Below are 12,235 nucleotides of genomic sequence, written 5' to 3' on the forward strand. Positions count from 1 at the left end.
ACAGTGTGTGGAGTGAGAGTGAAGAGTGCGCGGATTGAGGAGTGAAGAGTGTGTGGAATGAGGAGTGTAGAGTGTATGGGGGAGAGTGAAGAATGTGTGGAGTGAGGGGAGAAGAGTGTGTGGAGTGAGAGTGAAGTTTGTGCAGAGTGAAGAGTGTGCAGAGTGAGGAGTGAAGAATGTGTGGAGTGATGAGTAAAGTGTGTGTCGAGTGAGAGTGAAGGGTGTGTGGAGAGAGAGTGAAGAGTGTGTGGAGTGAGAGTGAAGAATGTGTGGGAGGAGAGTGAAGAGTGTGTGGAGTGAGAGTGAAGAGTGTATGGAGTGAGAGTGAAGAGTGTGTGGGGGGAGTGTGAAGAGTGTGTGGAGTGAGGAGTGGAGTGTTTGGGGTGAGAATGAATGGTGTGTGGAGTGAGGAGTGTAGAGTGTGTGGAGTGAGAGTGAAGATTGTGCGGAGTGAAAGTGAATAGTCTGTGGAATGAGAGCAAAGAGTGTGTGGGGGAGAGTGAAGAGGGAGTGGAAGGAGAGAGAAGAGTGTGTGAAATGAGAGTGAAGAGTGTGTGGGGGAGAGTGAAGAGTGTGTGGATTGAGGAGTGAAGATTGTGTGGAGTGAGGAGTGAAGAATGTGTGGAGTGAGGAGTGAAGAGTGTGTGGAGTGAGAGTGAAGAGTGTGTGGGGGAGAGTGAAGTGTGTGTGGATTGAGGAGTGAAGAGTGTGTGGTGTGAGGAGTGAAGTGCATGTGGAGTGACGAGTGAAGTGATTGCAGAATGAGGAATGAAGATTGTGTGGAGTGAGGAGTGAAGAGTTTGTGGAGTGAGGAGTGAAGAATGTGTGGAGTGAGGAGTGAAGAGCATGTGGAGTGAGGAGTGAAGATTGCGAGAAGTACAAGTAAATCGCTGTTTCACCTGGAAGGGGTGTTTGGGGCCTGGACAGTGGGAAGGGGGGAGGTATAGGGGCAGGTGTTACATCTCCTCCGCTTGCACGGGAAGGTGCCAGGTGAAGGGGAAGGGCTGTTTGGGGTGATAGAGGAGTGGACTAGGGTGTCTCGGAGGGAGCGGTCCCTATGGAATGCTGAAAGGGGAGGGGAGGGGAAGATACGTTTGCTGGTGGGATCACTTTGGAGGTAGCGGAAATGCCAGAGGATGATCCGTTGAATGTAAAGGCTGGTGGGGTGAAAGGTGAGGACAAGGGGAACCCTATCGTGGTTCCGGGAGGGAGGGGCAGGGGTGAGGGCAGAAGTGCGGGAGATGGAACTGACATGGTCGAGGGCAGTGTCAACCACGGTAGAGGGGAATCCTCGGTTGCTGAAAAAGGAAGACATGTCTGAAGCACTGGTGTGGAAGGTGGCATCGTCAGAGCAGATACGGCGGAGACGGAGAAACTGGGAGAATGGAATTGAGTCCTTACAGGAAGCGGGGTGGGAGGAAGTGTAGTCCAGGTAGCTGTGGGAGTCAGTGGGCTTGTAGTGAATATTGGTCGATAACCTATCCCCAGAGATGGAGACGGAGAAGTCGAGGAAGGGAAGGGAAGAGTCAGAGATGGACCATGTGAAGGTGAGGGAAGGGTGGAAATTGGAGGCAAAGTGAATGAATTTGTCAAGTTCGGGGCAAGAGCAGGAAACGGCACCGATACAGTCATCAATGTATCAGAAAAAGAGGTGAGGGAGGAGACCCGAGTAGGACTGGAACAAAGATTGTTCCACATAGCCCACGAAAAGGCAGGCATAGCTAGGACCCATGCGGGTACCCATGGCAACACCTTTGATTTGGAGGAAATGAGTGGAGTTAAAGGAGAAGTTGTTCAATGTGAGAACAAGTTCAGCCAGGCGGAGGAGGGTGGTGGTGGATGGGGACTGGTCGGGCCTCTGTTCAAGGAAGAAGCGGAGTGCCCTCAGGCCATCCTGGTGGGGGATGGAGGTGTAGAGGGATTGTACGTCCATGGTGAAAAGGAAGCGGTTGGGGCCAGGAAACTGGAACCTGTTAAAGTAGCAGAGGGCGTCCGAAGAGTCGCGGATGTAGGTGGGAAGAGCCTGGACAAGGGGAGAAAAGATAGAGTCAAGATAGGAAGAGATAAGTTCCGTGGGGCAAGAACAGGCTGAAACGATGGGTCTACCAGGGCAGTCCTGTTTGTGGATCTTGGGAAGGAGGTAGAAGCGGGCTGTGCGGGGTTGGGGAACTATGAGGTTGGTGGCAGCGGGGGGAAGATCTCCAGAGGAGATGAGGTCAGTGACAGTCTTGGAAACGGTGGTTTGATGTTCGGTAGTGGGGTCATGGTCCAGGTGGAGGTAGGAGGAGGTGTCGGAGAGTTGGCGTTCAGCTTCCGCTAGGTAGAGGTCAGTACGTCAAACAACAACAGCACCACCCTTGTCAGCGGGTTTAATGACAATGTCAGGGTTGGATCTAAGAGAATGGAGTGCTGCAAGTTCAGAGGGAGTGCTGCAAGTCCATCTCATCTAGCTCTTTTGTGTCTTTCACTTCTTTTGTCCGATCGCAGCCCTGCCTTCGATCTAATTTCTTTTCTTTCCAGTTTTGAAGAAGGGTTCGACCTGAAACGTCAACTCAAATTTCTCTCCACGGATGTTGCCTGACCTGCTGAGTTTTTCCAGCATTTTCTGTTGTTATTTCCCCATTGTGTGCCATTGATTGCTGGCACATTGCCTTGTGTGCACCTCATGTAAACTCAGCAAATTTCATGAACCGAAAGGGATTCCACTCTCCAAATTTAAAGCTGATAAGCGACCGTAGGCAGTGCAGCATGAAGATGAATGCCCATTATCCTGGCAGCGGTCACGATTCCTTTACTCTGTGGCAGTCCTCTGTGCCACCTGTATTTCACTTACCATAACAAGTCAAAGGCTGGCTATTGGGTTACCATGGTTTTCCACTCATGACATGGTTCATGACTCCGATCTGGAAACTATGCACATGTGTACAGCAGACGACCAATGATAGCCATGCTGCCACAATGAACATTATATAGCACACCATCGGCCACAAGCAATGACTCCGTTGCCTGGACCACTCTGGAGGAGCCCTGCAGTACTCAGCTGAGCAGGTATCAAGATTTGTGGTAGTATGCGGCATGCTGCGCAGCCTCGCCATTATAAGGGAACAGCCCTTGCCACCACCTATCAGGCGAGAAGCTGAGGAGCAGGAGCATGAGGAAGAGGAGAAGGATGAAGAGCAGAATGAGGAGGAATTGAAGGAGGAGGACGTGTAACAGGAAGTTGAGGAACTGGAAGAGGAAGGGAGGCTACAAAGTAGACAATCCCTTTCTGCGCAGGCTCTATGTGATCAAATAATTCATGAGCAATACCAGTAACCTCAACCACACCTCTCCATTCATCAACAGTCCCAAACACCTTACCTTTCCTCTATCACTGACCATCACATCGTCCCCTCTCTCTGACAACACAATAATAAAAACCTCTAGAAAACGCTCATTCCAATCCGAATTTATAAGTCATTACATTATGCATACAAAAATAAACTAATCACCTTTATGCATTCCCTGAGTGCCTGTTTTCCATGTGCTTTTGCCTCTCCTAGTGGTCTTACGAGGTGCTTCACCAGTCGTCAGATGTTAGTGAGGAGTACTTTGTAGGGTCTACAGGACTGGGTGTGTCTTTATTGTGTCTTAATTCAATGCCTCGATCGCAGCTGAGTGGTCCGACTGGTTTTACATTTAGACGAAGATGGAAGAGAGGATTTCCTCTTATGTTTTTGAGAAGATGAATATCACCAAGAAGTGGGTGACCAGTCTGTTGTATGCTGGGCGCCCCATTGACACTGCAGCCAAATGGACTGAGAGGAAGGATCATAAGAAGTCGGTAGAGAAGGCCATCTGGTTGGTCTGTGCCCTACGACAGATCCAGCTTTCAGATCAGCAGGTAAAAGCTTTGACAGCAGAGCTGCAGGAGGCAGCCAAACTGTCTCAGGAAAGAGCTTTAGCAGGGGAGGAATTATTGCAGGAGTTACAAGCACAGAATCAAGAGAAATTGCAGCTAGTAGAGAAACACAGAAACAGGCATGAGTATTTTCGGTGTCAAGTCACCGAAGCAAAAGGAAATGAGCTGGAATTGAAAGAGGAAAATGCTCGCCTAACCAGACAGTTAAGGGAACAGGAGGAGCAGTACAGAAATATAAAGGCAGCTTATCAAGTAGCAAGCATTAGGGATTTTGAAGTGGGAGATCACGGCCCCTGTCAAAAGTAGATAGAAAGTTTAAAACTTGCTCTGTCCAGGGCAAAAGGCATGGTATGCCTAGTAAGCCCGGGTGCGGCCCGGGTAGACCTGGAAGTAGAAGTAGAAACTGTGCAGACGTCACCTGTTGTGCCGAGGAGCAACTCGGTTGGGCAGCAGGAGGGACAAACAATCTAATCAGTAGGGAAGACAGGGAGGAGTGCACACCACCGCCACCTGTGGCGCCGGGTTTTGACTCGGTTTGGCAGCAGGGTGAAGTGGGCAAACAAATGCAGGAAAGGTCGGGGCCGGGGCCGATGTGCCCAGCTCGACAGCAAAAGTTTGGCCCAAGCCAGTTTGTGATTCCCCATGGGACCCAACAGCTTAGGACTATGGTAAGCCACTGGAGTAAGCTCACACACAAGGGTGATCCCTTACTCCACTTTATGGAAGTGGAACAAGCAGCAGGCATTAATGAGTGTGATGACTCAGAAATGGCTAAGATGCTCCTGTTCACCTTGGATGGCAAGCTGTACCAGTCCCTCTCTGCTGAGTGCAAGAAGGGACAGGGAGGGTACGCTGCCCTCCGGGATCAAGTTCTGGTGACGATGGAGATGAATGATGGCAGTCGTTCTCCTGGGTGGAGAAGACTACTCAGTTAGTAGGGGAAACCCCACAAGCTTTCGCAGACAGGCTGTGGCCTGTCTACAGGAGTGCCTGTAATGGGGATCTGGACCGGGCTAACTTGAACCAGGATGAGCTAGCTCACTGGCTCCGGTCTGGTGGCAAACAGCTTGCCACGGATCAGAGCCAATGCCGAGCTGTGGTTCGACCCAAAGGGTCCCCAAGTCACCGAGGAGACAGTGGTCAGACAACTGACCCTGGCTTACCATAACGGCAGGGGGGTAGAAGAACCACAGGCTAAAGGGAAAGTGCATGAACTAAAACCCGGCCAGGGTAAGAAGGAATGGCACCAGGAAGGGGGTATCCCTTCCAATGTGAGGTATAACTGCTTCGGGCGCGGGAAGAGTGGGCATTGGAGAAGGGACTGTAAAAATCCTTGGAAGGATAGTGCAGGAAAGAATGCCCCAGCTCCTGCCCCAAAGGCAAAAACACCGACCTCTTCCCCCACAGTAGATTCGATAGTAGCTGCACTTCGAGTTTTGTTAGCTGGCCCAGGGAAGGTGGCCACAGCCATGGGTGCTTTAACTCTATCTGCCCCCCCAGTTAACACAGACTTATGACTAGAGCCAGCGCAGCCTGTTTATCTGTATCCCCTTGAGTACAATGTATGGAAAAGACCGCTTGTTAGGATGGAATTGGAAAATGTAAAAGGGATCTATCTGTTGGACACGGGAGCTTCAAGCACCATAGTCTACTCAGAGAACCCCGCTACCTCACCTCTATCTAATGCGGTCCTGTACAGCTTAGTGGGGTTCACAGGTAACGAGCAGGTTGACTCGTTCTCTGTCCCGCTGTCCATTCATTTAGGAGCAGTCCACACCAAGTGGACTTGTGTTCTAATGAAGTGGGAGCAGGAAGGGAAAGGGATCCTGGGGGCTGATTTTATCATAGGCCACAGGATCCTAGTGGATCTCAGGAACCACTGTCTGTGGGGAGCATGCACCGGCAAAGAGAGTGAAGTGGCAGTTATCCCAGGGAAACGGCAAGGGGACCTTGTGTACCCTAAAGCCCAAGGAGGGTTACGACCTCGAGCAAATGGTCAGTAACACTCCAGTGGAGTACCAGGCATTTGTGCGAGCACACCTCGGCGCATTTGCCACCCACAAGCATGATTGTGGGAGGGTGAATGGGGTCGAAGTGAGTGTAGATGGGGACCCCATGACCCGACCACAAAAGCAGTATAATTTCCCCAAAGTGGCAGAGAAGGACATGGAAACGGCCATGACCTCTCTGGTCAAACAGGGGGTATTGAGACCAATAGCCATGCATGTAAACTCCCCGTTGTGTCCGGTTAGGAAACCGGACAACTCCTGGAGAGCCATGGTGGACTATCGGGTGCTCAATAGGAACATCTCCGCCTGTGCACCCACGATCGCAGCTGTCGCCGACCTCTTAGGAAGTATTCCAGCCTCCGCGACCACCTTCACGGTGCTGGATATTTCCAACGGGTTTTGGTCCATCCCTCTGCGGAGAGAGGATCAGTACAAGTTCGCCTTTACGTTTAAGGGCCAACAGTACACCTGGAACTGCCTACCACAGGGGTCCACAACAGCCCCAGCATCTTCCACCAGTGTATAGCAGATTGCTTAAAAGGCTTCACCTGACCCCGACAGTTAGTCCAGTATGTGGACGACCTGCTCCTATTCACTGATGAAGGAGAGGAACACGGTCCACTACTGGCTGAACTGCTGGAGTTGCTCAAGCAGGAAGGTTTTAAGGTAAACCCCAAGAAGATACAGATCGGCCAAAAGGAAGTCAAGTTCCTAGGGCTGGCTGTATGAGCAGGGGAAAGGGCCATAGATAAAGCCAGAAGGGAAGCAGTGCAGGAGTTCTCAGCCCCCAAGAGGGAGGGTAATCAAAGGGCAGATGAATTGGCCAAGCAGGGAGCTAGGGAAGGAGAGTTTTAGGACCCCTACCAGACAGGTTCGGTAGCCGCAATCCGGGACAAGGGAGGCACACAAGGGGTAGCCTTGGTCCCGGACCTAAGGCAGGCCCAGGTACGGGATCCCATCCTCAGAGCCATCTTGAACGCGCTCACCAAAGGGGAGAAAGTAGAGGGCCCATACGGTGCAGCAGCCATCACCGTCAAGAAAGGCAGGCTGTTCAGCGGGGAGCAATGGGTAGTGTCGCAGCAGCACCGAAGGGAATTCCTCCAACTGGCCCATGAAGGTCCAGGAGCGGGGCATCCCGGGCCTGAGGCCACCTGGCAGAGGGTGGAGCAGGCAGGATGGTGGCCAGGACTGAGGGAACAGGTCCGCGAGTTCTGTGCCAACTGTCTGGTGTGTGCTGCCAATAACCCTGACCCCCAGAAAAGGAAGGTATCTTTGGGACACACCAGGAGGGTAGAGGGACCATGGCAGTCGATCCAGATCGATTACATCGGGCCCCTACCCACCGCCCAGGGAGGCTACAAGTATTGCCTAGTCCTGGTGGATGTGTTCTCAAAGTCTGGTGGATGTGTTCTCAAAGGGGGTAGAAGCTTTTCCCTGCCATACAGCCACCGCGTTGGGTACAGCCAAGATCCTGGTCAGGGAAGTGTTCTCACGATGGGTACTCCCACAGTGTGTGGAGCCTGACCAAGGGAGTCACTTTACCGGACAGGTCATGCAAGAGACCCTCATGGTACTCGGCATTGAAGGGAAATGGCACGTTGCCTACAACCCACAGTCATCGGGTCCTGTAGAGCGTTTAAACCGTACCATAAAGGAAAAGCTGAGAAAGGAGATGGGAGACTCACCCAAGAAGTGGGTGGAAGCCTTACCGTTGGTCTTGATGGGGACCCGAGCCAGCCAGTCAAAAAGCACGGGGTATTCCCCACACGAGCTGATGACTGGCAGGGTTATGCGGACCCCCACACATGTGCTAGCACCGGTGCTGACAGAAGGTCAGCTCAGAGAGGTGAACCGGGACAGTTTTGTCAGGAATCTGTTTGAACACCTCAAACAGATTCACTGGCAGGCTGCTAGTAACATGGGAAAGCAGCATCGGAGTAATCGATTGCTGCTAGAACCCAACAGGCACCACGAGTGGGAGATAGGGGATCAGGTCAAGGTAAGAAACTTCGCCCGGATGGGAAGTTTCGAACCATTGTGTTGTGTATGTACCTTTAAGGGAATAACTGGTCTCAGACTGCAGTACCGGCAGTGACCACCCCTGTATAAAAGGCCCTAGCAGGCTTCTGTAGTTTCAGTTTCCAGGTTGTCTCCATTCAGTAAAGACTTGTTATAATCAACTCCTGCAGTCCGTATCTCAATTATATCACAGAAACCCCACAGTGCAGATAGAGGCCATTTCGGCCCATCGAGCCTGCACCGACACATATCCCACCCAATCCCCGTAACCCCTACACCAACACATATCCCACCCTATCCCCGTAACCCCATGTATTTAATCCCCCTAACACTAAGGGTCAATTTATCATAGCCAATCATCCTAACCCGCACATCTTTGGACTGTGGGAGGAAACCGGAGCACCTGGAGAAAACCCACGCAAACACGGGGAGAATGTGCAAACTCCACGGACACGGACATAATACTGGCAACGAGTAAGAAACGAAGTTACCTGCAACTCGGCAGCACCTCAGACGACGTTATTGAAGGTCGAAGCCAGAAGAAAGGAAAAAAAAGAGAATCCAAAGAAACTCGAGAAACGGGCGTCGACCGTGGGCAACCGCCCTCCAAATCATCGGATTGAAAAGTGCAGGAGAGACTGTGGTGAGCCAGGCTTGGTTCTCCAGTCTGTGGTTTCCCAGTTAATCGGGCTGGTGGCAGGTAGTGCACTGATCCTTCCTAGGCTGCGGCGGGCTAGAGCTCGATCGGGTGGCTCTGCAAAGGGGCCGGGCAGCGAGTCGGGAAGCAAAGAGAGAGAGAGGGTGGAGCACACAGGGCGCAGCCGGTGCTTCGAAGCCGGGCAGCGTTCGGACCTAAGAAGAGGGAGGGAAGTGCCCCAGAGGGTCCGCTCCATGACGGGAACGGTTCTTCAATTAACGGAGCAAATGTTGAAGCGCGATAGAAAAATAAAAATACCGCGGAGAGCGGCGTTGGCAGCAGCGATCGGGGAGGCGCGAAGACCATAGGGCGTCGCCATTACAGGATAGTAAAATAAATATAATTGCCAGCAACAGCGTTGGCAGCAGCGGCAGCGGCGGGAAAGCACGGGAGGCGCCACCTTAACTCGGCGGGGAAGAAGGAAAAGTGCGGGAGGCGCCATTTTGATTCATCGGGGACGAAGGCAAAGCGCGGGAGGCGCCATCTTAGATTTTCAAGATGCCAAAGACTGGCGATATCACTGCCTTCGATAATGCAATAGAAGACTGGACCACGTATGTGGAAAGAGTCGAGGTATATTGCGAGGCAAACGAAATAGCCGATGAGAAAAAGGCATCGGTATTGCTAAATGTAAAACCAGTCGGACCACTCAGCTGTCAAGTCACCGAAGCAAAAGGAAATGAGCTGGTATTGAAAGAGGAAAATGCTCGCCCAACCAGACAGTTAAGGGAACAGGAGGAGCAGTACAGAAATATAAAGGCAGCTTATCAAGTAGCAAGCATTAGGGATTTTGAAGTGGGAGATCACGGCCCCTGTCAAAAGTAGATAGAAAGTTTAAAACTTGCTCTGTCCAGGGCAAAAGGCATGGTATGCCTAGTAAGCCCGGGTGCGGCCCGGGTAGACCTGGAAGTAGAAGTAGAAACTGTGCAGACGTCACCTGTTGTGCCGAGGAGCAACTCGGTTGGGCAGCAGGAGGGACAAACAATCTAATCTGTAGGGAAGACAGGGAGGAGTGCACACCACCGCCACCTGTGGCGCCGGGTTTTGACTCGGTTTGGCAGCAGGGTGAAGTGGGCAAACAAATGCAGGAAAGGTCGGGGCCGGGGCCGATGTGCCCAGCTCGACAGCAAAAGTTTGGCCCAAGCCAGTTTGTGATTCCCCATGGGACCCAACAGCTTAGGACTATGGTAAGCCACTGGAGTAAGCTCACACACAAGGGAGATCCCTTACTCCACTTTATGGAAGTGGAACAAGCAGCAGGCATTAATGAGTGTGATGACTCAGAAATGGCTAAGATGCTCCTGTTCACCTTGGATGGCAAGCTGTACCAGTCCCTCTCTGCTGAGTGCAAGAAGGGACAGGGAGGGTACGCTGCCCTCCGGGATCAAGTTCTGGAGGCGATGGAGATGAATGATGGCAGTCGTTCTCCTGGGTGGAGAAGACTACTCAGTTAGTAGGGGAAACCCCACAAGCTTTCGCAGACAGGCTGTGGCCTGTCTACAGGAGTGCCTGTAATGGGGATCTGGACCGGGCTAACTTGAACCAGGATGAGCTAGCTCACTGGCTCCGGTCTGGTGGCAAACAGCTTGCCACGGATCAGAGCCAATGCCGAGCTGTGGTTCGACCCAAAGGGTCCCCAAGTCACCGAGGAGACAGTGGTCAGACAACTGACCCTGGCTTACCATAACGGCAGGGGGGTAGAAGAACCACAGGCTAAAGGGAAAGTGCATGAACTAAAACCCGGCCAGGGTAAGAAGGAATGGCACCAGGAAGGGGGTATCCCTTCCGATGTGAGGTATAACTGCTTCGGGTGCGGGAAGAGTGGGCATTGGAGAAGGGACTGTAAAAATCCTTGGAAGGATAGTGCAGGAAAGAATGCCCCAGCTCCTGCCCCAAAGGCAGAAACACCGACCTCTTCCCCCACAGTAGATTCGATAGTAGCTGCACTTCGAGTTTTGTTGGCTGGCCCAGGGAAGGTGGCCACAGCCATGGGTGCTTTAACTCTATCTGCCCCCCCAGTTAACACAGACTTATGACTAGAGCCAGCGCAGCCTGTCTATCTGTATCCCCTTGAGTACAATGTATGGAAAAGACCGCTTGTTAGGATGGAATTGGAAAATATAAAAGGGATCTATCTGTTGGACACGGGAGCTTCAAGCACCATAGTCTACTCAGAGAACCCCGCTACCCCACCTCTGTCTAATGCGGTCCCGTACAGCTTAGTGGGGTTCAAAGGTAACGAGCAAGTTGACTCGTTCTCTGCCCCGCTGTCCATTCATTTAGGAGCAGTCCACACCAAGTGGACTTGTGTTCTAATGAAGTGGGAGCAGGAAGGGAAAGAGATCCTGGGGGTTGATTGTATCATAGGCCACAGGATCCTAGTGGATCTCAGGAACCACTCTCTGTGGGGAGCATGCACCGGCAAAGAGAGTGAAGTGGCAGTTATCCCAGGGAAACGGCAAGGGGACCTTGTGTATCCTAAAACCCAAGGAGGGTTACGGCCTCGAGCAAATGGTCAGTAACACTCCAGTGGAGTACCAGGCATTTGTGCGAGCACACCTCGGCGCATTTGCCACCCACAAGCATGATTGTGGGAGGGTGAATGGGGTCGAAGTGAGTGTAGATGGGGACCCCATGACCCGACCACAAAAGCAGTATAATTTCCCCAAAGAGGCATGAGAAGGACATGGAAACGGCCATGACATCTCTGGTCAAACGGGGGGTATTGAGACCAATAGCCATGCATGTAAACTCCCCGTTGTGGCCGGTTAGGAAACCGGACAACTCCTGGAGAGCCATGGTGGACTATCGGGTGCTCAATAGGAACATCTCCGCCTGTGCACCCACGATCGCAGCTGTCGCCGACCTCATAGGAAGTATTCCAGCCTCCGCGACCACCTTCACGGTGCTGGATATTTCCAACGGGTTTTGGTCCATCCCTCTGCGGAGAGAGGATCAGTACAAGTTCGCCTTTACGTTTAAGGGCCAACAGTACACCTGGAACTGCCTACCACAGGGGTCCACAACAGCCCCAGCATCTTCCACCAGTGTATAGCAGATTGCTTAAAAGGCTTCACCTGACCCCGACAGTTAGTCCAGTATGTGGACAACCTGCTCCTATTCACTGATGAAGGAGAGGAACACGGTCCACTACTGGCTGAACTGCTGGAGTTGCTCAAGCAGGAAGGTTTTAAGGTAAACCCCAAGGCAAAGCGCGGGAGGCGCCATCTTAGATTTTCAAGATGCCAAAGACTGGCGATATCACTGCCTTCGATAATGCAATAGAAGACTGGACCACATATGTGGAAAGAGTCGAGGTATATTGCGAGGCAAACGAAATAGCCGATGAGAAAAAGGCATCGGTATTGCTAAATTTAATGGGCGCAAGAACGTACGGCCTATTGCAGGACCTGATTACTCCAGCCAAACCGAAGGCGAAGAGTTTTAACAAAATTGTTGCTATCCTACAGGAACACCTAAATCCTACACCGCTGCTGATAGCAGAAAGATTTAAATTCCACAGGAGAAATCAGCATAAAAATGAGAGCAATGCTGATTACCTTACGGAACTACGCAAGCTATCAAAGCACTGCCAGTTCGGAGCAGGAC

Source organism: Somniosus microcephalus, chromosome 8, assembly GCF_052327205.1.
Source record: "Somniosus microcephalus isolate GS21.2 chromosome 8, FLI_Smic_1.0, whole genome shotgun sequence".
Taxonomy (NCBI): Eukaryota; Metazoa; Chordata; class Chondrichthyes; order Squaliformes; family Somniosidae; genus Somniosus; species Somniosus microcephalus.